The sequence below is a fragment of the Bombus pascuorum genome, chromosome 8 (genome assembly GCF_905332965.1).
Source record: "Bombus pascuorum chromosome 8, iyBomPasc1.1, whole genome shotgun sequence".
NCBI lineage: Eukaryota > Metazoa > Arthropoda > Insecta > Hymenoptera > Apidae > Bombus > Bombus pascuorum.
In genome coordinates, this window is record NC_083495.1 from 8,520,118 (window position 1) to 8,542,738 (window position 22,621).

At 33.7% G+C, this 22,621-nt stretch overlaps 2 protein-coding genes across 13 annotated transcripts in view; one reads left to right on the forward strand and one right to left on the reverse strand.

Annotated features, from left to right (window-relative positions):
• The window catches only part of LOC132910002 (mucin-2-like), a 708,972-nt gene that overhangs the window by 87,184 nt on the left and 599,167 nt on the right, over positions 1-22,621 (forward strand). The gene's annotated exons all lie outside the window — the stretch shown is intronic.
• The window catches only part of LOC132909833 (uncharacterized), a 123,582-nt gene that overhangs the window by 23,953 nt on the left and 77,008 nt on the right, over positions 1-22,621 (reverse strand). Inside the window, exon 2 of one of the 12 annotated variants that reach the window (XM_060964948.1) lies at positions 4,456-4,572. The exons of the other annotated variants lie outside the window; for them this stretch is intronic. The gene's annotated coding sequence lies outside the window, so the exon portion shown is untranslated. The remainder of the gene's footprint in view (positions 1-4,455; positions 4,573-22,621) is intronic. 12 annotated transcript variants of the gene reach the window in all.

Consider the following 22,621-nt stretch of genomic DNA (forward strand, 5'->3'; position numbering starts at 1 on the left):
CGTTGCACTCTCTTAGGGAGAAATATGGACAATAAATGGTCAGCGATTTTGCATTCGATCCACGTCTCAACAAAGAGGAAGAGCACCGACGAGAAATCTCGGAAGTCATGATTTATACCGGTTATATTTTTACGTTGCATTCCCGTTCCTCTATACCGTAACTCTTCCACAACCCATGAAAGAAACATTAGAAAATCGTTCTACTGTTCGGTACAGAAGCTATTCCACACTGTGAAATTCCTCTAATTTTTATTGCGACAAAAAACATACAACGATTGCCCGCATCCGGGGTGAAACGTATATATGTAAAGTTTCTTCAAACTTGATGTTTTATTCACTAGGAATAAAACTGTCAGATTAATTTTCGATGACTTTCTAAATAACGAATGTTAGATTAATTTTCTGAAGTTAATCCAATGTGTTAATTTAGAAGTAACAGTATGAAACGATTTTAATATATTATCCAATTTTGCATTCTATCACCATATCGATATTTATAAGATTAAATCATTTACCTTTATATTTTAATTGAATATTATATTTAACTTTCATATTTTCATTCAATTTTTAATAACGCCGCATTTTTCCCATAATCTGAAACGTAGTCGTAGATTACCAAGAATTAAATGTGCGTGCATGTTCTATAAGCATTAATAATATCTCCGCGTTAACATTTAGCAATCTACAATAAAATTTGCACGATCGTATTATATTTTATTATTCATACCAAATGAGATGGGAGCTGTATGTAAAATGTATTTTAAGTTCCATAAAAGTTGTTTTCGAATTTGTAATAATTTCCATATTTATTAATAAACTGAATATATGCTGCTCACGTATATATGGAAAATAAATGACAGATAATTCTGTTGCAGAAACAAATTTTACGAGTTACGAATTAAATCACCAACGTCATCAGTACTTATAATTTATAAAACTATTGCAAACGCTACTTGTCAAAACAATAGAATTCTACAAGTTGCAATCCTATATTTTGGAAATTCATCACTATTATTAGTAACTTATCGTACAAGAGAGCGGAGGAAATCATTAATTTTGCAGTTTCCTGAATTTTGTGAGAAAATTTGTGGGCAGCGAGATATCAACGGTTGCACAACATCAGACTTTTCCCAGTACGGGCAACTGATTGCAGCATTTAATAGCCTTTAGTGTATGTTGTAATTTTCCTGGAAGCATAATGCGTCCCAGTTGAGGAAACGAATCCCACCTTTACTCGTCAACGATGATTCATTCCAGGCCTGGCAGACAGTGCCGCTTCCTTTTGCCGTTATTAAACTCATCAATAAACCCAACGGCTCTATTTGCCTTGCCAATCTAGAGTTATGGTTCGAGGAACTAATGTCGCTTTGTAAATTGCACGAATATAACAATTTTCAATTTATACATTTTTCATTTGCCTACGTTGTCTAAAATTTAGAAATCTATTCAATGTTAATGGAATAAGGTATCCGTATTGTTAATGATCAATTACTAAATTATATCATTTACAGTTACTGCAGGTATCTTCGTGTTGGTCGTTTTTTATATTATCGATCTTTTTCTACTATATTTTTTATACCGTATATTCCTATGGTTTTAGAATGAAATTTAAGGATTAAAAGTGACGTGTTATTTATATGTCTATTAGAATGCTTCTCTCACACACTCAATTACATTAAAAATGCAGACATATTATTATTACACATATTATTCTAAGGTGAATAAAATTAAAGTAATTCTAAAAGAAAATGTTGTTATATTGTAAAATAATTCCATATTGTTTATGACTCAAGCGCAATATTGATAATTCGGATTATATTTGAAAACAATTTACTTGATCTGGACATAGAATAAAATTAATTCCTCTATGTTATATTTCAGATATAAACAATGAAGTAGCTTAGTGGCGTGTGTATGTGTGTATAATAAAAATTATCTTTTACCTTTATTACATATGAAATTTACGCAAGTTTGAATATTACACGCGCTTTAATTGCATATTTTATAACGTATAGAAATGCAAAATTTAACAAAAATCGCACCATTTCCTAAACCGTTCTTTTTAAGCGATTTTTGTCTTGAAAACGGCGATCAGGAACGAATAAAACGATGTGAAGTTAGGTCGTAATGTAGCGGATGCTTTAAACTTTAAACTTTAAAGGAACAAAGTGACCTCTTCCTCGACGAGTCACGCGGCAAAGAAGGCCATTACTGATCGAGATATCCGATCGATTCGCCGGAATTTACGAGCAACCCACAGACAACGCGATCTTCCCGAATGATCTTTGGATAAACTTGCCATTATCGTTTTCACCAGCGACGATTTGCTCTATCGTCCAGCTTCAGGTGCGAGGAATCTATTGTTCCACTTAAGGACGGTTTATTTTCAGCACGTGCGCTCAGAGGGTGTATTAACGAGCAACGCCTTTTCAGGCGTCATGGATTTTAATGAAATAATAAAGAGCTCAAGAGCAGGTTCTCTATGTCGTACAATTGTACATAGGTCATTGAATACCAGAAATAGCGCTGATAATATTCGTCTTGGAATCTTATATTTGGGCAGAAAGCAATTTTTAGCAGTTTTAATTGCGGATTCGATACTAGCAGCCTTGATTTGTTCAAAGAAACTGCCCGATAGATGAAATTATTAGGTTAAAGTGGTTGGTCAATTCTTTCGTTCGTTTTTCATAGGAAAATGAATTTCTGAATGTTTCTTTCAAACGACCTAACGATTGGAAATATGTTCACAAATATTAGTGTGATATAAATAATGAAATAGACTTATCAGTATGCATTGATAAAATATTTTATTTATCAGAGAATTTAGTAAAAATTGTATTGTATCAAAACAAGAAAAAATTGCTATATAAATACAATATGATTATGAACGAGATACTAATATGTATAAATTATTAATTAAAATAAGCACATACATATATAATGATGTAAATTCTTTCTCACAATTTTGTTAACTCTTTTTGAAATATCCTATTATGTTATATATAATTATATAAATGCCGATCAGTTACTTTAAACTACTTCGCGGATGTCGTCGTGGAGGATAAGTTGCAAAGCAAGATAAGAAGGTAATTAAAACCCGTAAAACGTGTTGAATAAATTTAAAATTTTATCTATTTAAAAAGAAACTATTTTAGTCTTCTAAAAAGAAATTGCTTCATACAGAACAATTCTTTTACTTTCCAAACACTAAAAATTACAATACTTCAATACTTCACCTTATTCTAAAATAAAACCCCTTTTCAAATCATGTCATCTTTCTTAACACACACTTACAAAAATGTCATGCCTAAACATTAACAAAACTTTAAGTAGCCATTTAACAAACCGAAGACGATGTCGCACAACACACAAACAAAAAAAAACAAACTCATATTCATAAAAAACAAACTCTAGTTTCCAGTATTCTCGTCTTAAGAATCGTTTATGATTGTATGACGATCATCACGAACGTCTAGTTAAGAAAATCAGAATGAAATTTAACACCTTGGAGCAACGAAGTACGTATGTGGTGCGTATTGCTCATCTAACAAGCAATGCTTATCGTTAGATACAACATCCAACAACAAGGTTTCGAATTTCAAGAACGAAGGAGCTTTACAGCCGTTCCGCATGAACGTTTATACCAGTATATTCACGGCACACTTTCTCCCAGCTTTTTACCGGCGAGCCAGCTTCTTTCCGGTTGCAGGCCGACTTACACCGCGCCCAGAGCAAACATCTTAATACCATTAAATGCAGCTCTTAAGAAGGCAACACGAAAAGAGATGAAACACGCGATCGTAGCCAAGAAAGAAAGCGACTCTATCGCGAAAGAGAACCCGTGGATCACGCGGTGTGATTCACGAGTCGCCGATGCTTATCACGTGGCTTTTCTTTTCACCCTAGGAAATAAGTCCCTGAACAAGGCAAAGCGATTCTCCCTAGCCTCGAAGCACGGTAATCATCCGCATAATAATGCCCTAGCCGGGCGCGGCTTGTGCGCTCCTCTGTGTCACTCGTATAAGGAGCGAACCGGTGCCTACGCGGTCGTTCCGCCGCCTTTTCTGCTCGATCCTTTGTGCCTATTTCCCGTATGGCCTGCTAGCAACAAGGAAAGGAAAGAGAAGAAGATCCTGTCCGCCTCCACGTGCTGCAAACTCTTCGTTTGCTAAGCGAGGCATATACGATATACAGTGACAAGCATGTAAATAGGGAAAGTCCAAAAGCAATTGAATTGAATTTGTACTTATTACCTACCTGAGGTAAAAATTGCGAAGCTAGTTTATGTTGTAGAGCTTGAGAATGCGAAAAGTATATTTCTAGACATATATTATACACGAGTACAGAACGTATATTTTTAACAAAACACAAAACTTCTCGTAATATAGTTAATTAAATTTTTACGAGTAAACATTCTATTTATACACATAAATTTGTATATTAAAAATTACTTACATTTTAAGCAGCTATCTTTTTCTCTTCAATTAAGAAACTAAGAAAGATACTCTTCGTGCCATTAGACAACTTCTACTCAGTCACTCGTAATTTTCACGAAGGAATTAATTTTAAATGCTAAAAAAAAAGAAAAAAAAAAAGAATTAACAAAATCGCAACTCTTTCCCGTTACAAAAATTTAAATTCTTGTTATAAGAATGAAATGACACCCGAAAGCAATAAAAATTTATCTTCCTCCTATGGGAGCGCTTTGAAATCTTTAACATCGCGATATCATCAAATTTATTTACACTCTCTCGAAAGGATTAATTATAAATGCTACAAATAACAATGAGTTTATCCATTCAACGAATGTGTAATTTCTTCTACCACTATCTAATTACTCGTAAAAAACTAACGCGGGTTCCAAAACGACAAAAACCTTCACCAGTCGTGCCAAATCCCTAGAGAGCGTTTCATGTTCATACCAAGAATGGCCGCGATACCCACTGCTTTCTTTACTAGCGGTATCCCTCAGACCACCTACTACGGACTCGTAGGCAGCCACATTAATTAAAGCAACATTACACTTAGTTACAGGTAATTCTAAATGTCTTTGGCCGATGGAACGCCTTAGGGGCCAAACCGTGAAGCCGTAGGAACGTTGATAAGAGAGAAGACGCCAATCGAGCGAAGAGCGGCTTGCCTCTAGCAAACGATACGCCGATTCGCACCCGGACAAGGCTACACAGTCCGATTTGTGCCCGCGGCAAAGCGCCCGCTTGCAGAAGAGAGGTGGTGGCCTCCCGTCTCAAGGACACTGGTTAATGCATCAAGGTTTGCGTTTGTATATACTATCGTATATACGAATGTGTAGTAGTGATGGACTTAAGTATGTTGCAAGTATGTTCGAACATTGGCTAACCAGATCCCAAATCCTTTATAAGTATTTTGAGAAAAAAGAAAGAAAAGAAAAGAGGCAGTATTTTCAAGCAAATTCGAACGCGAACACGACAGATTCGTGTTTTGTATGAGTACTTTGAGAAATTAAAAGAGTAGCTGCAAGTAGAATCAAACACTGATGGAATAGGTTCGAAACTTTATGAGTCTCCTCTCCTACGATCATTTTTCTCGATCATTATTGAATTCCACTATTGTAATTTTCATGCATGATCTACATAATTTTATGTTAATACTTGTTACCTCTCGGTCTGACCGCCAAGGCCTACCCCTCGTTACACTGACCCGCAATAAACCCAAGGAGCCACCACAAACCGAATCTGTTTAGCTTAACTTCTATTCACACAAGTATTTTCGGTTCATGGATGGTCCTTTGAACGGTCCTTGGGTTTGTTGCACGCTCTTGCTAATTACGGAGAAAGCAGATATGCTCCGCAAAATAGCTGGTTTTTCCCAGGAACAAGGACACCCATGAGCCACATCTGCAGGAGACTTGGCTATAACCAATGGGCATCGCGGATCGTTACCCTCACTTTTCTACCGAAAAATGTGAACAACGAATCCGCTTTCTTAGTTCAAGAAGGGTACACCCACATCGAGCTTTCCTCCTAAATAGTACGAGATGGGTCTGTTACTGCTCTGACACTCCTCAGACGGTCAACTCCACTGTTCTTTCGCTCATCGATCAATCAAGTCTACTATTCTAACAAGTTCTCGGCATTCAACGCGCCAACTCTATCAACCCTCGGGTCAATCAATATACTTTCCGACACGACGAAGTCAAATCATTTCCGTCTACGTTCTGAGTGTTGTAATTTGGTGTAAATATATTTATATTATATAACTGTAGACTACAATTGTATTCAACAACAAACACCCCTATTATCCCAAAAGAAATAAGGGGATCGCCCTGCTCGTGGTGTCGATTCGCATAATCGCAACGGGAATTTACAACTCCCGTTGACGCGCTTCAACGCGATCGTGTCTCCCCGCGACTGGACGAAAATACAATACTGATTCGTCACGCGAGTCTTCTTCTTATTTGAAGAAATATCTACTCGTTTTAATATCAAAGTAATTATAACTAGATTTTCAAAACTTGTAAGTACTCATTCCACGGCTCGAACACATCTCGTGAAGATCGAATACTTTGCCAGGACAATGAACGAACCGTTTACGTTATGAGTAATACTCGAACCTTACGAAGAGAATCTTGGATATTGAATATGACTTAGATTTATAAGTACATATTAAACTTGATTCCATCGCTAATGTGTAACTGTTGTCACGGTGATGCGGTGGCAGACATGCAAACACGCACGATCAGCGGCACGTCTCGTTCCAGCAAGTTCCCTTTCGAGTCGAACGGTAGCCGTTCCTCAACCCATTATGATATCGACGAAGAAAAAAAGACGTTTACTCGAGATCGGCCCCGGCGAGGTTTTCACGGTGAATCACAGATCGCTTTTGTACCCGCGTCAATGAAATTTCATTAACCGTCATTTATTTCGTTTACGTATTACGACTTTTCTTTTACGGTAGTACACTCCATTTATGGGAACTTCGTTTATTGGAACGTAAGTAATGTCGGATTATCTGAACTTTTACCGATTCAATCCACTTATCTGGATCTGAGTTCCTATTATGCGATCAAAAAGTAATAGCTAGTTGGGAGAATTGGAGATCTTTTATGAATTCCATTTATGTAAACTGTTCTGAGTTCTACTGTATACCTATTTAAGCGGAATAAGCGTTTGGTGCTCTTCGTTCTTTACGATAGAATGTAGAATGGTATTCCAATTTGGTGTTTCTTTCTCTTCTTTTCTTTCTTTGCACGGTTGAAAGGATTATCAAAGTTGTTAAGCAGCCTTCTGCCTTTAATTCTAATAATCGCGAATAACTTTTATTTAAAATGAAGAACGTTTGCTGTACATTGTGCTGCTGTTTCCCCTCTTCTTAACCGTGAAAGGATTATTAAAGTTGCTAAGAGTCTTTTCTATGTAATCCTGATAATCCCGAACGTCTGTAGTAGAAATTTTCATGTTACGAAACTAGTTCATCTATGTAGTGTGTCGAAACTTTCCCAAACCAAAACATCTCAGGAAGAAGTGGCATTAACATCTTCAATTTTCATTGCTTTCTAAACAACAAATTTATAATTAAGATACTAACGTTTACATTTCTAATTCTTTAGATCGAACATCGTGGGTTTCATTTGCAATTCTATCTCCTGAAAACTATCCCCTCGACTATGCTAAATTATGCAAAGGAAACGTTGTACAACTTTTTTAACAACAAAATTCATTATTATCTTTTAGATTTAAATGGAGATCATTCGTCATTTTAAATTCAAATCAGCAGTTATTGCGTAACTATTATAAATAAAATATCGTTAATTTGCGAAAGAAGATCCTCTTAGTCGATTTTATAATGAATTAACGTACGCTAAATTTATCGGCTGAAATGATTAAATATGGTTAGTATTCCGATAATCGCACGGGAATGATCCTACGCGTGAGTCTACACGTACCACTTCAAGTTCATGGCTCTTTGAAGAAATTATCAGCCAGACCATCTACAGTTAACAATATGTGGGTGCCAGCATGATGAAGCAAGAGAAAGGCCATGTTAAAGTTCACGCAAGGATCACCTTGATGAACTTGTTACCAAGTAACCAAAGAGCCATAAAATACGTTTCTTACACAACATCATGGGCCAAATATGGCTGGCCATTTTAACCATTTTCACGTGCCATGTATGCTACTTTGTTGTTCTTTTTACACAATCTTTTTTATGCCTCCACACTTCATTTTGACGCGTACAAATACTTGTTGCAAGTAACACTCGTGTTAAACGTTACATGGTGCTTATCCTCTTTTTCAATTCATGTGTGTTGTGCTGTCACGGGTGATTCATCTCATCGATAAATCGTACATAATATGTTGTTGTGTTTTGGTTTACTTAAATTTTATTGTGTTATCCATGCTGTCGACTCGTTTTTACAACGAATATTGTTATTTATATAAATTACGTATATTTAAGAATTTATGACTTATCAAAAGATATTTCGCATATTGAGAAACGCTTAACAATTTTGTTACGACGAATCGTTTCCAGAACGTAAAATGAATCATTGATTAAAGAAAGTGTACTTTCCGGAAAATTACAAGTCTCCCTTATTAAAGATAGGAGACGAGTCACATAGAGCTAATATTTGTTCATTCAACAAGATGTTACTGATGATATCTATATCTCATTAGGTAGTCCTTTTATCCTTAAACACAACGTAACCAAGATAGTGATAGGCAACTGTAGATAATTTGGAATTTGCAATACGTGAATCAGCAATTGCTTATGACTCAATCTAACATGTGTACATATACACATGTAGCATAAATAAATGATTAATATCTGTCAGCAATCATACTATTAAGGGATTAAAATGAAACAAAAAGTACAGCACACACGAGGATCAAGACGAAGAATGATGGGGTATTCGATACATGAAATGATCATTGATGAGGAAACGGTTTCTACGCGCGATATGCGAAAATTTCACCAAACTTTCTCACGCGATTTATTCCCACGTATTTATCATAATCACATAAATTGTGACCCTCGGAAGAATAATTTCTAAATTCGATTGAAAAGATGTCAATTTTTTGTATATCAGAGAAGAAAGATTTAAGAAACGGATAATTATCTACGGCAGAAAGCTCGCGAATGGCAATAATTGGGCGTGCATAAATTAACATACAACATATGCCGAGTGAGTATTAATAGCTTTCGCTATTTAGATGCGAATAAGATTGACGTTCTTCATCCACATTGTTGATTTATGCACTGTTAATTTATGTAAACTACTATTGTTTCTTTTTCCTAGCTCTCATATTTGAAACAATCTTAATGGATTACTACTTTCATTGAACTTATACCGATCTTTCCAACGAAATATCACAGATAAATGAAATAAACGAAACGAAATGAAAAATGTGTTTTCTACTTTCTACGAACTCTCTGATGATTTAATGCTGCTATTGTGGGTGTAATCTTACATTTTGTAGGATTTAAAGTTACTGTCATTGTACGTTGCTTTGTTGCTATTCATACATCATATTATGTATGTAAGGTATTTGTAACGATTCTATTTTTATAACTCGCACCTTTCTTTATGAAACTTACATTAATGTTCGTTTCATTACAGTTATCATGTAGGGCGTTCTATTTTTCTCAGCAATGCATAATAAAATTTCATGTCATGTTTCGTTAGTAAAAAGATATTGTAATACTATATCGCGTAATAATATCCTATCTGTAATAATGCAAATATATTTGCTTTATAATATAAATAAAACCAATTACCAGTCCACGAGTTATTATCCTGTTTCTTTATTCCCGCTTCGCGCTATTCGTACCTACTATCCAACAAACAGGATCACTTTCTTCGAAGGTAGAACCGCCTCCTTCTTAAAAGGAAAGGAAAACCGCCTCCGGCATTTAATTACACCAGCACATTAATCACACCCACGTTGCGTAAGGTCGACACGTGAAATCTATGTCGATACGTTACTATTCTCTATTTTCCAATTATGCACCAATGCTGGAATAATAAGCGTAAGCAGATCGAGACAAATGCAGCCCATTAAGTTATTTCACCTCGAAGCTCTTGACCTTCGACATTCAATGGAATGCTCTTGCCCGAGGAGGACGATGATCCTGAAACGCGCAGACCTTGACCCGAGCTATCCGACTTCGCGCGCCGTTTCATCGGGTTTCTGATAAACGGCTGGTACTCCATTTTCCAAGATTGTTAGATTACATAGTTCCTTTATTTTCACTATCCACACTAAAGGATCAAGTAAGGTGCGACAGGAGAATAATCGAAGGAATACTGATCGGTAGAAGACCGCGGATTGTCATACATTTAGACGAAACTCGAAAATTTAAAAATATACAAAATGCATGTAATATATACAAAAATGTATAAAATATTCGAAAAGAATATTTGTTATAGTCTTTAATAAGGAAAAGACAAATCTTTGTTGAAGTTCCGTTTTTTAATTATGGCCATAGAAATATAAATTTGTGACGAAAATTGTCATTTAAGAATTAGATAGACGAAGATATTTAAACTCATAGTTAAATATAAAATTCCCTAAATTTAGTAGTAATTCGTGCATATACGAACTTTTAGAATAAATAGCACAAATATGCTAAATTACGATTGAATCTTAATATTAATTAAAAATTCCATGATTTAAATAAAAAGCTTTAAAAAATATAGATGGAACTGAATATTGTTGTATTTACAACAGAATTATGAATTTAATATATTATTATTCATTTACCTACTTCCTAATAGTACTATTTCATTAAATCTATAATTAAATTTGAAATGCTTAATTATCGAAATAGCTTATTCGTTTTTCATAATTACGCTGCGAATGTTAATTCGTAACAACTTTAAATGTGTAAAAACACACAGCATGTTAATACTAACTAAAAAATAGGATATTAATTGTAATATTTAACAAATAAAATTAATCACTGCTCAAGTTCCATTTCATTATTTATGTTCGTAAAAAATCACCCGCACATCCGTATTTTATAATTGATATCAAAAGGATACATTAAAGTTATATATGAATGTTAATAATTTCAGTTATTGTATATTGAGGAAAATCAAATCGAACGAATCAACTAGAAAGTCCGCAAGTAAAACCAATTATTTATTACTTGCAGACACGTCAAATTTATGAGGTTGCGTAGAAAGCTGAAAATAATAGATACTGGGTTGATCGACTGCTTGATTTTGCATATTGATGATAAGATAAACTCAAATTGGTTATTCAATATCGCTAGAAGGAATCGTCGCATCGATCATCGCAACCTTCCTATTGTAGTTTAAATATTTATTATAAATAATTGAGATACATTACGAGATACGTGTATCTTATAAAGTATTTGCTTTCATCCATAGAATGATATATAATAATTTGAGAAAGAATTTATACATTACGAGGCGTATAATTTCGTCAAAAAGATACGTAATTGTTCTATGCAAACGTAGCTGCGCGGTTCTGCAAAATAAGATAATGAAGTTTGCTAAGAAATTACTGCAAAATGCAAAATAAAAAACAGCCTGTATAATGTGTAATTTTTATTTGGAGAAATCTTTCGAGAAATATATGAAAACCTATCCTGAAATATCTGTATTTTTGTTCTTCTAGTGTGAGTATATGAAATTTAAGAGAAACTTTCCATCGTAATTGGAAAAATTCAGAAAATAAACTTAATATTGATATGAAATATTACTATAATTAAGTAAAGTGAAACTGCCATTATATGAAATTTATCGGTTTTGTGAAAGTGCTCTTTTTGAAATTGCTTTATTTTGAATTTTAACTAGTTCTCTAGTGACAAGTTTCGATCTAGAAACGATGTCAGTTTCCATAACAGAGAACATGTAAGTGATTATTAATACAATCACATTTTTCATTTCGTGCGAAATTACTAAACTGTCTGCTTTAACCTCGGACATTAATAATATAGACTAATATAGACTATAGGCGAAGATCATTGACTGATGAATTTGTATCGCCAGAAACTTCAAACTTAATATAGCAATCTATTTACTTCTTATTTTCTCCTAATTGCAATCTTCTTTTTAATATGTACGCAGATATAATTCATGTCGAAACAATTTATAAAGCGTAACGGAAATATTTCTTTAAAAAGAAAAAGAAAAGAGGAGAAAGAAGTTGTACTTTCCCGTGAAAACAGAAGCATAAAAATATCTTTCATTAGTCTTTGCTCGACAGGCTATTTGTGCAATATACCAAACAATAGTGGTACGTCGTGCAAGAGAATTTGGTGACCGAAGTCTTGGACCAGTTCCAGGTGCGTTTTCTTACGACAAAGCAGAACGAAACGAAGTAAGAAGTGTTAAACAGAAAATTAAATGAAAGCTTCGATCAAAGTGTGCTTTCAAAAGTATTTCTGCCATTGTAATTCCTTTTCATTTCTTCAAAAGTTATCCAATTTAAATTTATAACAATATTGTTACAAACGAAACAACATAAAACATTTAGAAAAATGATTTACTACATATAAATGTACCAAATGTCTATGATAAAAAATTATTTAAATTAATTAAGATCAATGTTCATCGATGTTCATCGAAAATGATATTGAGTAAGCTTTTTTATTGCATAAAACGGAACGAGATTTCTAATTTTTATTTGAAAAAACAACTTACTTCTATAGCCTACACTTTACATTCACGTTGCACTTATAGCTACAATAAACAGTAGCAAGACCATACCATAAAATTCATTAACGCAAGAGTATACAAGAATTAAATTTTTTGCCTCGTATAGTACTTACTAACGATGTATCAATCATCTAATCACCATTAGTGAAACATTAATTAACCAATCATGATTTATGCCGCGGAAAGATTGTGAAAATATCTACACACATTATCTCGATAAAAGCGATAAATACGAATCTAAATATCGATATCTCTACAAAGATTCAAGAACAAGAAACGCGTATAGTGTACTTACTTGAAATCTTTTGAAGGCGTCGAAAGTTTATGATAGCGGTAAATGCTGACGCTGCAAGAAATAGAACTACGGATAATTTTATGTTCGAACCGATGTCCTATTATGTTTCTATACGGTTCACTGATCAAACACGAGGATTGTCAAAAAGTAATAAGAAAGAACTAAATTTTTAAATGACCGCTGAGAACTAGAGCAAAACAGATCGGATCTGCTTCTCCGACTTTCGATCTCGGTTTTGCTTCTACATTCGAGCATAAGTAATTCGTGTCATGTAAAATAAATAAATAAATAGTTACTTGAAATTGGAACAAACATATCGTAGATATGACTTTCACCTGACAGTTCGATCGGTGGTTAGATTCTAACGCTTCAATTTTAGGTCAATATTACTTTTTACTGTAGCTTTCAGTTTCGGCGCGTACTAATTAGACGACTAGATCAAGCGAATCGCTTGATATCTGCTTCGTAAGAGGAGAGTTTCTGTTCAATACGTAACCACTCCTAAATAGATCATAGCAGAAGGGTCGAATTATTTTTAATGAAGTACGTTCTAATTTTACAAAAATTACATGATGTACTGAACTTTGATATTTAACGTGATATTGAAATGCACTTGGATGGTTTTCTTTTGAGTGAGTCTAGTAATAAGAATATCGATGTTAATTATAATGATGATCAAGAGACGCAAAGAATGTGGACGAGAAATTTAATTTTATTATACACAATGAGATTTCTATTATGATTACACGATGGATTTGCACAGATACAAATTCATACTTTTACCAACGTAAGCAAAGAAACAGTACCTAAATAGAGGTACGTTTTATCCTTTTAATATTATAATCGATATTTGAGTTTGAACATCTTTTTATATGTTTCTGTATTACACATATTCTGTTCATGTTTGCATATTTAAATTTCTCATGAATATGTAATCATCCATAGTCTACGGTATACACTAATATGCATATATATGCCCAATAATGTTAATTACAATGTAAGTTTCCTAACGAGATAATAACTTTCGAAGATTTTAATAATTCCCTAATGATCTTACTGGATTACTTCGTTTCCCTAGAACTATCCTAGCACTTATAAACTTAAATATAGACTTTCAAACAATCGTAATTACTACACCAAAACCACAGACTACATCATTAAACTTGTCAAATATCACACTGACTTACCCTTACGAGCGACCAAGTTATTCGAGCGCAGGTTTTTATTGGTTCAGCCTGTGTCTGTGTACAAGAGGGCCATTGGAATCTCAGTCAAAAATGAAAATCGAAAGCGAGCAAGCCAGTGTTCGCAAAACTAGAGGCTCACTCATTCGGTGACCCGATTGTCCAGTCCCCGAGGGTTTACATAATACGCTCGAACGTGTCCTGTTATGGAATCTATCGATCGCTGCATCGATATAAGGCGATACGAGGACCAGCTGTCATCTCGTCTCTGATCCTGTCCCTGTTCTGGCCATGGACCCGTTATTCAACCATGAACCCGATTCACAACCCTCTTACATGAAATTAATTCGAGCTTCGCTGTTCCTCTTTTAAAAGTCGAGTCATCAACTTTTTGAATTTCATCCGCTCGGATATCTTCTTCATGTAACGGTCACGACGCGAGAGAAGCACGATATGATTAAAGCTGCGTCCTGACTCAAGCAACAACGAGGAACTTTTTACTGGTATTTCAATGTTTCTTCATGTTTCTTCACGTTTCCGTTGTCTGTAACAAAAGTTACTACTTGTTGTCTTGTTATCTGTCCCTGTTCGAAGCTTAAGCTAAATCTTCGCTACAGCAACAACAAGGAACCTTCTGTTGATGTTCCTTGTTTCTTGAAAATGTTGCCGGTTGTTGTCCAATGTTCCTTCAGCTTTCCTTATGTTTCTATTGTCAGTTAATACTCGTTGTCTCTTCCTATTTGAAGAGACAAGGACCAAAGAAAAATAAACACACAGGCAAATAAACAAGCATTCCTTCAATGTATACTTTCTGCTAGGAACGAATGTTCTTATTTCGATTTGGAAAGTTTAGAACCCGAAGAAAAACCAAATGTTTTACTGATTACAATGGTCCAGTGTGAATAGAATGTTTATACAAGTTGGTACTTGTTGGCTACTATTTGCAACAAACAGCAACGACACTAGCGTCTAGATCTTCCCTTCCCCGTTACTTTATGAACTGAGAAAACTCGACTGAAGCTTTATAAAGTCTAATATTACAGTAACAGGAAAATAGCGAAATAACCAGACACGCTATAAATTGTCCTGTCTAATGAATAGTTACGTATTAACTACTTATTCACACGTGGTCTAGCTAACTATCTTTTTTGAAGAACAAAGATAAAACTGTTGTATAAAAAGTAAGGCGACAAACAGCCAACAAATAGATTTTCCGTTGTAGCTTCACTGAAGAAGCAACTTAACATGCTGAGGACGAAAGAACGTCCACGTAATTCTGTAACACGCGTGTCGCCGGCGGCTCTGATAGGAACGCGAGTCTATTCGACGAATTTAGTTTATTTTCTAGCATAATTAATATTCGCTCGCGTTGCACGTGAGCCGCAATAAGGGTGAAAGCACGAAAGTGGGCATGTCGACTTTAACGAGCGAGACGGATTAAGCTTTTTATCGAAGACAGCCAGAGTCTTCGACTAAAATTATAGTTCGCCGACAAGTCGTTAGCCATGGGTTTTTAAGGTTTCAGAACTCGTTCCGGCAGAGCGTACAGGAAATTCTTGCGTTACGCGTCTTTGATGAACGAAAAATATAAGATATCGTACGGTTTTTTGCCGGGCAATTACGCGAGTAACAACGCGAGCTAATGAAAATTTATATTTTCACTGACTGCGGGTATTCGAAATCTATGCCGGATTCAAATGTCCTTTCATACTATCAGATTGTCTGTAAATTTGTAAAGTCTTTATTACATTTAGACTACGCCGATATTTATGTATTTATGGAAAGCTTAAATTTGCAGAAACGTGTAATTGGATTTATTAGATGTTTAATTTGATTTGATAATATTTTTAAATCAATTGCATATATTCGTTTAAAACTTGGCTAAATTGCACCAAAACAGCAAGAACATTAAATCTTTACAAAACTGAAATTAGCAAAATACAGTGCTCAAAAAAGTGTATTGGTTCAAACAGTTCTTACTTATTGAGATAAATATCTGTGTTTATCTCGAAATAGTTATGCATACAATAACCTAATAGAATTACAAAAGAAAAGAGAGTTTATCTATTTAGACTCGGTTGGATCTATTCATTTTAAAACAAATTACACTTATCGATGTCGTTTATCTCGAGACGATATCAATTACAAAACGCCCCATTATATTATACTTACGTAAAAAATATATCACAATCAATAATATGATCTTTGTTAATCTTTATTATTATCTCCCAACGTATAACTTATTTTCCGATCTTTTCTTTTTGCAGAAACTTTATTGGGTAGACACAAAATAGTTTTGAACTACGTTGTTAACGTTTTCATAGGTTTTCCATTTTTCCACTCAGATTGTGCTGAAACGATCTGAATAAATGGTGATCAGATCGTGTTAAGTCAAGTGAATATGAAGCATGCTACATAGTTCTTCAATTATATTCGTTAATTTTCCTTTTTCTGCATCACGAAACTTACGTTCACTCGATTGTTCTTCTGATGGAATACGATTTCTCTTTTATTGACGAGATATTGCCAATGTCATATTGGCTATTTTTCAAAATAAACTTATAATCATAGCCAAAAAAAGGTAATAATAAATTATTTAAAGAAACTTATATGCATTACATCACCATCTATATTTTAAAGTTGTAGAATATTTATTATGAATCAGGTGCGATACACATATGTAAAAACTGTATTATACAACAGAAAAATTGCATAAAAATGTATTACATAATAATCACGTTACGCGCATGTAATGTAAGTACCATACTGAAATTCTCTGAAAGATTTTGACTTCTCTGACTACCTGTGAACAAAGTTTACTACGCTACTTGTACACTATTACAAAATATAAAATATTATTTCTAGATAATATCTTGCTAATTGTATCCTGAAAACCTCTTATATTGCATCGTTTGCTGGAACAGAGAGATTAATGCGTCAGGTTAATTCTTTAAAAAAATTTTGCATTCAAATTATATACACGTATACCTATAACTAGGAAAATATTTCCTCAATTATTAGGAATATTGAAATAATTTGTCAGTTTTGTTCAATTAACAGTCATTTTAGGATATCTTTAAATGTATATTTGTATTTACGTAGGTAGCATATTTGTATTTAAAATTATATCTGAAGTGATAATTTTGAAAAGACAAGTAAAAATTGTATTCTTTTATAGAAAATAATATCCTTTCGTAGAATGTTTATACAAGAATACGTTTATACAAACTATTTAAACTTAATTAAAATTATATTTATCATCCAATGTTACGAAAATTATAATAATTTTATAGACTTGACTAGATTTGTATCGTAATAATATGTCACGCATAAAATCCATATCTAAGGATTTTGAAATTCTTGCTGTACCACTAAATTCAATGAGAAATTTCTATGAGAAACGAAAAACAAAATGATACAATATGTTTTTTAAGGTTACCGAAGAAAATTAAATCTCATGTTTATATAAATACAGATATTTTCTTTCGTAGTCTCCAATGTTTATTCATTTTATTCAAAAGATTTATATAAAACTTTCATATATTCTTTTATTAATTATCTCCTCTCCTTGTACAACTGTTACTTTCTACTGATTTGCAAAGTTAAATCACCTAGTACATCAATAGCTCGTTTGGATAAAATATTCCCAAAGATCCTCTATTGTTCTCTGGTCCAGTGATTTCATTGCTCAATGTAGAGTAGTTCATTTGCATTCATACGAAGCATCTATTTTGTAAACTTTCATAATATATACAGAACCGTTAAAGAGTTTGTAGAAGTTTTAGAGTAAACGATTTAGAGAATATGTAGGCACTTATTTCCTTATCCTTAAGATTTTTTGCACTTTTGGTATTAGGTACAAAAAATATGTACTTTCAACCTTTTATAGGTAATAAATGTCAATAATTTAACATATAGGAATTCAAGATATGAAATTTATAATACTATTAACGTTTTGCCAGAATTTATCTCCGGGTACATTGTTAATTTCTACAAATTAAAAGTTTAATTGTGAGAAGCAATTATTTTAATGTATAACGTTTGAATTAGTATTGACCGTAGAATATATTCACACACATATAATTCAATGTATCTGTTGAGAAATATGAATTGATAATATCCATAACAACTTCTATAAAATTATACACAGTTGAACAGATAATTTTCTAACGTCAAAAATTTTATGAAATTGATAGATGTTCAGTGATAAAGTAAAAGCGAAAGGTTGATATTATAGAACGTTCAATCATTAACTGTAATGCCTTTTTCTTTACAATTTCGTATTTTTACTACCGAACAGTCGGGCCAGACTCATGTGTATTTATTAGAATATCTAAATGAGTTACTTTCTAGAGGAACTAATTAATTAATTAATATCTCTTCCACTTGCCTATCGTTTTAATTTTCCATCTTGTCTCTCCAATCCATTTCAACTCGCAAACATGGCGAAAAATACGCACACACACACATTGTATGTACATTAAGATAGAACACAGCCTTCACCATGAAATCTAATTAGCAAATATAATCCTTCTCTCCTTCTTTCTTTTCTTCTCTTACGTCATATTTTATTATCCTATTTATTCGTTTTCAAAAAAAAGAAATATATACGTTACACAAGAGTTTAAGCAATCTTCCTAACGAGACCGATATATTAATTGTTTGGAGCAAACGTTCGAAAACGTTAATCAACATAGCGGCTCGTTGCATAAATCTCGTTTGTAATTAATCAGGAAGCGGATGAAAAATGTTTCATGAAACAACCGGAGAGACAAATGGAAAAAACGAGTCTTCTTACGGAGCTCTGCTGTCCGTGGTCGGTAACAGTGGCTGAATTTCTAAGAAACTGCGGTTCAATTAAACCTAATTATCCAACTAGTTCCATGGTTTCCTTCCTTTCCGGAGCAGAACGGTATCCGATTAATCGATAAATTAAATTCCACGCCGCGGAAGGAACAGCTAACGGGAAATAATCAGAGTTTCGATCATGCCACGTGGGAAGGAACATTTCCGTTCGCCATTCATTTGTATATGACAGGCCACATGTTTACGTAACGGACGCATGTTTCGTGATGCATTTTCAAGACAAAATTACGGGTTCGTCAATTAGATTTGACTAAACGACTCGCTCAGTTCATCTGCACGCGTACAGCGAACTGGATCTCTCTCGGCAATTTCGAACGAAGGTATGACAGACCGGAAATAACAGCAAATGAAGATCTTGAGAACTCGGATTTATTTTGACATTGAACGTAATTATACGTGAGGATAAGATTTATATTATAACATCGAAGAATATGAATTCTCTCTTTAACCAGTTAAATGCGTTCGACGTGTATACACGTCAATCCAAAACTTCATTTCGGTGCAGTTGACGTGTATACACGTCGTGTAAAAAAAAATTACCATTTACTATAGAAACTCAAAATTTTAGTAAAAAGTAATATAAATTACATTTAGTGGTATGTCTCCTTTACACTTACAGTAAAACTATTATGTCTTTTATAAAAAAAAAAAGTTTGAAAACAAAAGTTTGGTTATTTGATTATTCCCTTTGGTATATCGTTTATGGTTCGTATAATGTATCGCTTTTTATAAATTGAGTTGAATATTTTCCCCAATGTATCGTCTATTCCTCAAATTATTTTCTGTTTTATTTATTTTACTTTATTATTTTTTGGTAATTTTTCAGTCCTTAATAACAACACCTTTTGTCAACAATAGATTGCTAATTTTTTATCGAATAAAAATGTATTTCTTCCTTATTTTGCTTTACCTTTTTTGTAGGATTTATAATAGGAGTATTTACCATGCGGTAGACGTGTATGCTCGTCATTGCTTACACCTGCCAATCCCGTAACAGATTTTTGAGACTAAACACCACAGTTAACGGATTAAATTAAGATTCTATAATTTCTATTTGTCGTTACACGAGCTTCAAATCAATAATTCTTAAAGACTTTGGTAAATTTCTATTCATTTCTAAAATCTACAGTCTTATTTTTTGTCCTAACAGATATTTACGAACGAGGGTGTATTTCCAATTGTTCAAACGACGTTACCTTACGGCCGATTCTCGGCTGGTTCGATGAAAGAAAAAGGAAGTCGAGACACGAATTCGCGTCTTCTAATTATCGAACAGCACGAAGGTTCTAGGTGCAGCCACGGCGACATAGCCACACCTAAACGACAATAGGTCTACTGGCCCACAAACGCTTAATCTGTAATTAAACTGGGTTTGTCTCGCATTTACCTAATTTATTCCCGAGCAGCGCCCACCGGGACCTACGTATTATTTGCTAATTTTCCCTCTAATAGGAATGTCAATTAAGTTTTAACAACCTAATAATAGTCTCACTAATAGGCCGTAAGGGAATGTTTACATTAGTTTTAAATTAGCAAATTAATTTAAATATTTAAATATGTTCGTTATTGAATTATTCTCAACATTATTATTATTAGTAAGAAGCACAGAAGTTAAAGAAGTTTCTTTCTCCCAAGTTTCTCTCCGCAATTAAGTGAAATTTCTAGTTGAGATATTTTGATTACAAATTTGTTTACTACCTTTGAAGGCATTACTATATTTCTACGGATTTATCAGATGTTTACATCCCATGTTTTACAACGGTAAACGATTGGAAAGCGTCGAAATCTAAATACATCTGGACAAATTTGTCGTCGTTATTTCGTTTCACCTCGTCCTAATCAAACTATATTTGTACACCTCCAATTTTATTGTTTTACCGGCGAAAGTAAAATCCTACGTCAATCCTACACAGTGTCTCCATTTCAAAATAGCCGTATTCCGTATAGCCAATTTCAGCACGACAAAGTGGGCGATATTTCAAATAGGCTAACCCCACCTCAATAGAAATTACACCAGTTCAAACAACGATGCTGATCACCTGTAAGCAAACACAATATGATTGAAGATGACATCGTTTCATTTTTACGAAGTGGAGTGGAACATGAAACGGAAAAAAGTTGGAAGATATAGAAAAAGTTCAGGTAGAGCCATAATAGCAGAATATGTATGTATGTAAATACTATCTAACGTAAACCGAGATGATCCTAGAAATTTGACTATATGTATATGTATAGAAAGATCAGATAAACAAAATACAAGTCCTGGTTGACTATTTACACAGGTGTGGGAATTGGATCCAAGATAAATTTGCAGTAATAAAAGATAATGTCTTCTTTTATCGGAAAGCAGATAATTATAGATAAAAAATTTTAATTGTTTATGCAATAACGTTAAGTTACAAAAGAAACATAAGAATTATTATGTATGTATGTAGTAAGTAAATGTAATATGAAGAGAAATTTTAATCTTTCTTGTAATAAAATTAAACAGACACATGTTATTATATCAACTTGAGCATATTAACTCCATGTATAAGAAAATTATAAGCAAGATCATTTTATCTTTGGAAATTAACGAAATATAATAATAATTCAATGACTTTAAATGTAAATAGAAAATAATACAGCTCTGCAACATAGAACGGTGTCGAATTATTTCAATTTTATCGCGCAATCTCTTTTACGCTCACCGTGATAAAAATATCGATAAATTCTGAAAATGTCAAGACTTATTACGCTGCATTGGAAAAGTTCGAAAGCTAAACGTTCATAACTCGTGTTCACCGCGCTGATTCTCACCCATTAAGATACGTATCTACGACTGGCAATACCGAAGGAATTGGATGAGCTCTCACAGTTGCTCGTTGCTCTCTCAGTGCACCAAAAAAAAAAAGCACAGATCTCTTAAATTATACCTTTATTGCCCTTTGCCAAGCTAAAGCGTTCGACTCGCGTCGTTATTACCGCTTCTCCGCAAGCTGTTCATTAGCGTCCACTTTTCACTCGAGTTTTTCCCGCCGGATATTTTGTTCACGCCATGAAAAACATACGATGCGAAAATTTACACAGAATCACGAGCACAGCCGGTGTTCTGATGAACACTAAAAATCGTTTTCGTTTTCGTGCCCATCCTGAGGCGTGACCGTGAACGTTAAATAATTGAGCTCTTCGACAATCACTGACTTTTATTCGCTTTATACACGCAGTGCACTTATTTGGTCAGAGCAAGGAGCTTTCTATCACGGTTGCATGAAAAATTTTAAGGATACATTACTTATCAGGAATTCTTCTGCAATTTTCAGAAAATATCAAACGAGCGTGTTTTTAAGTATATCTTTTAACCGCTGCTGATAATTCATAATTCATGTGATTAGATTATAAATTCACTTTACGTCATAGCTCAGTTTAGTTGGACACTTTGACATTTTAGGATATTAATTTTTAATTTGAATTATTTTTCATTACATAAACTACAGAACGCAAGAAAATAAAATATAGTAAAAGTTAAATAAAATTAAATTAAAGGTCATCATTCTACGGTACTAGATGAGAAATACTCTCCCTGCTGATCTTTCAGCCATTTTCAATCCAGTTATACTTGTCTAGCAT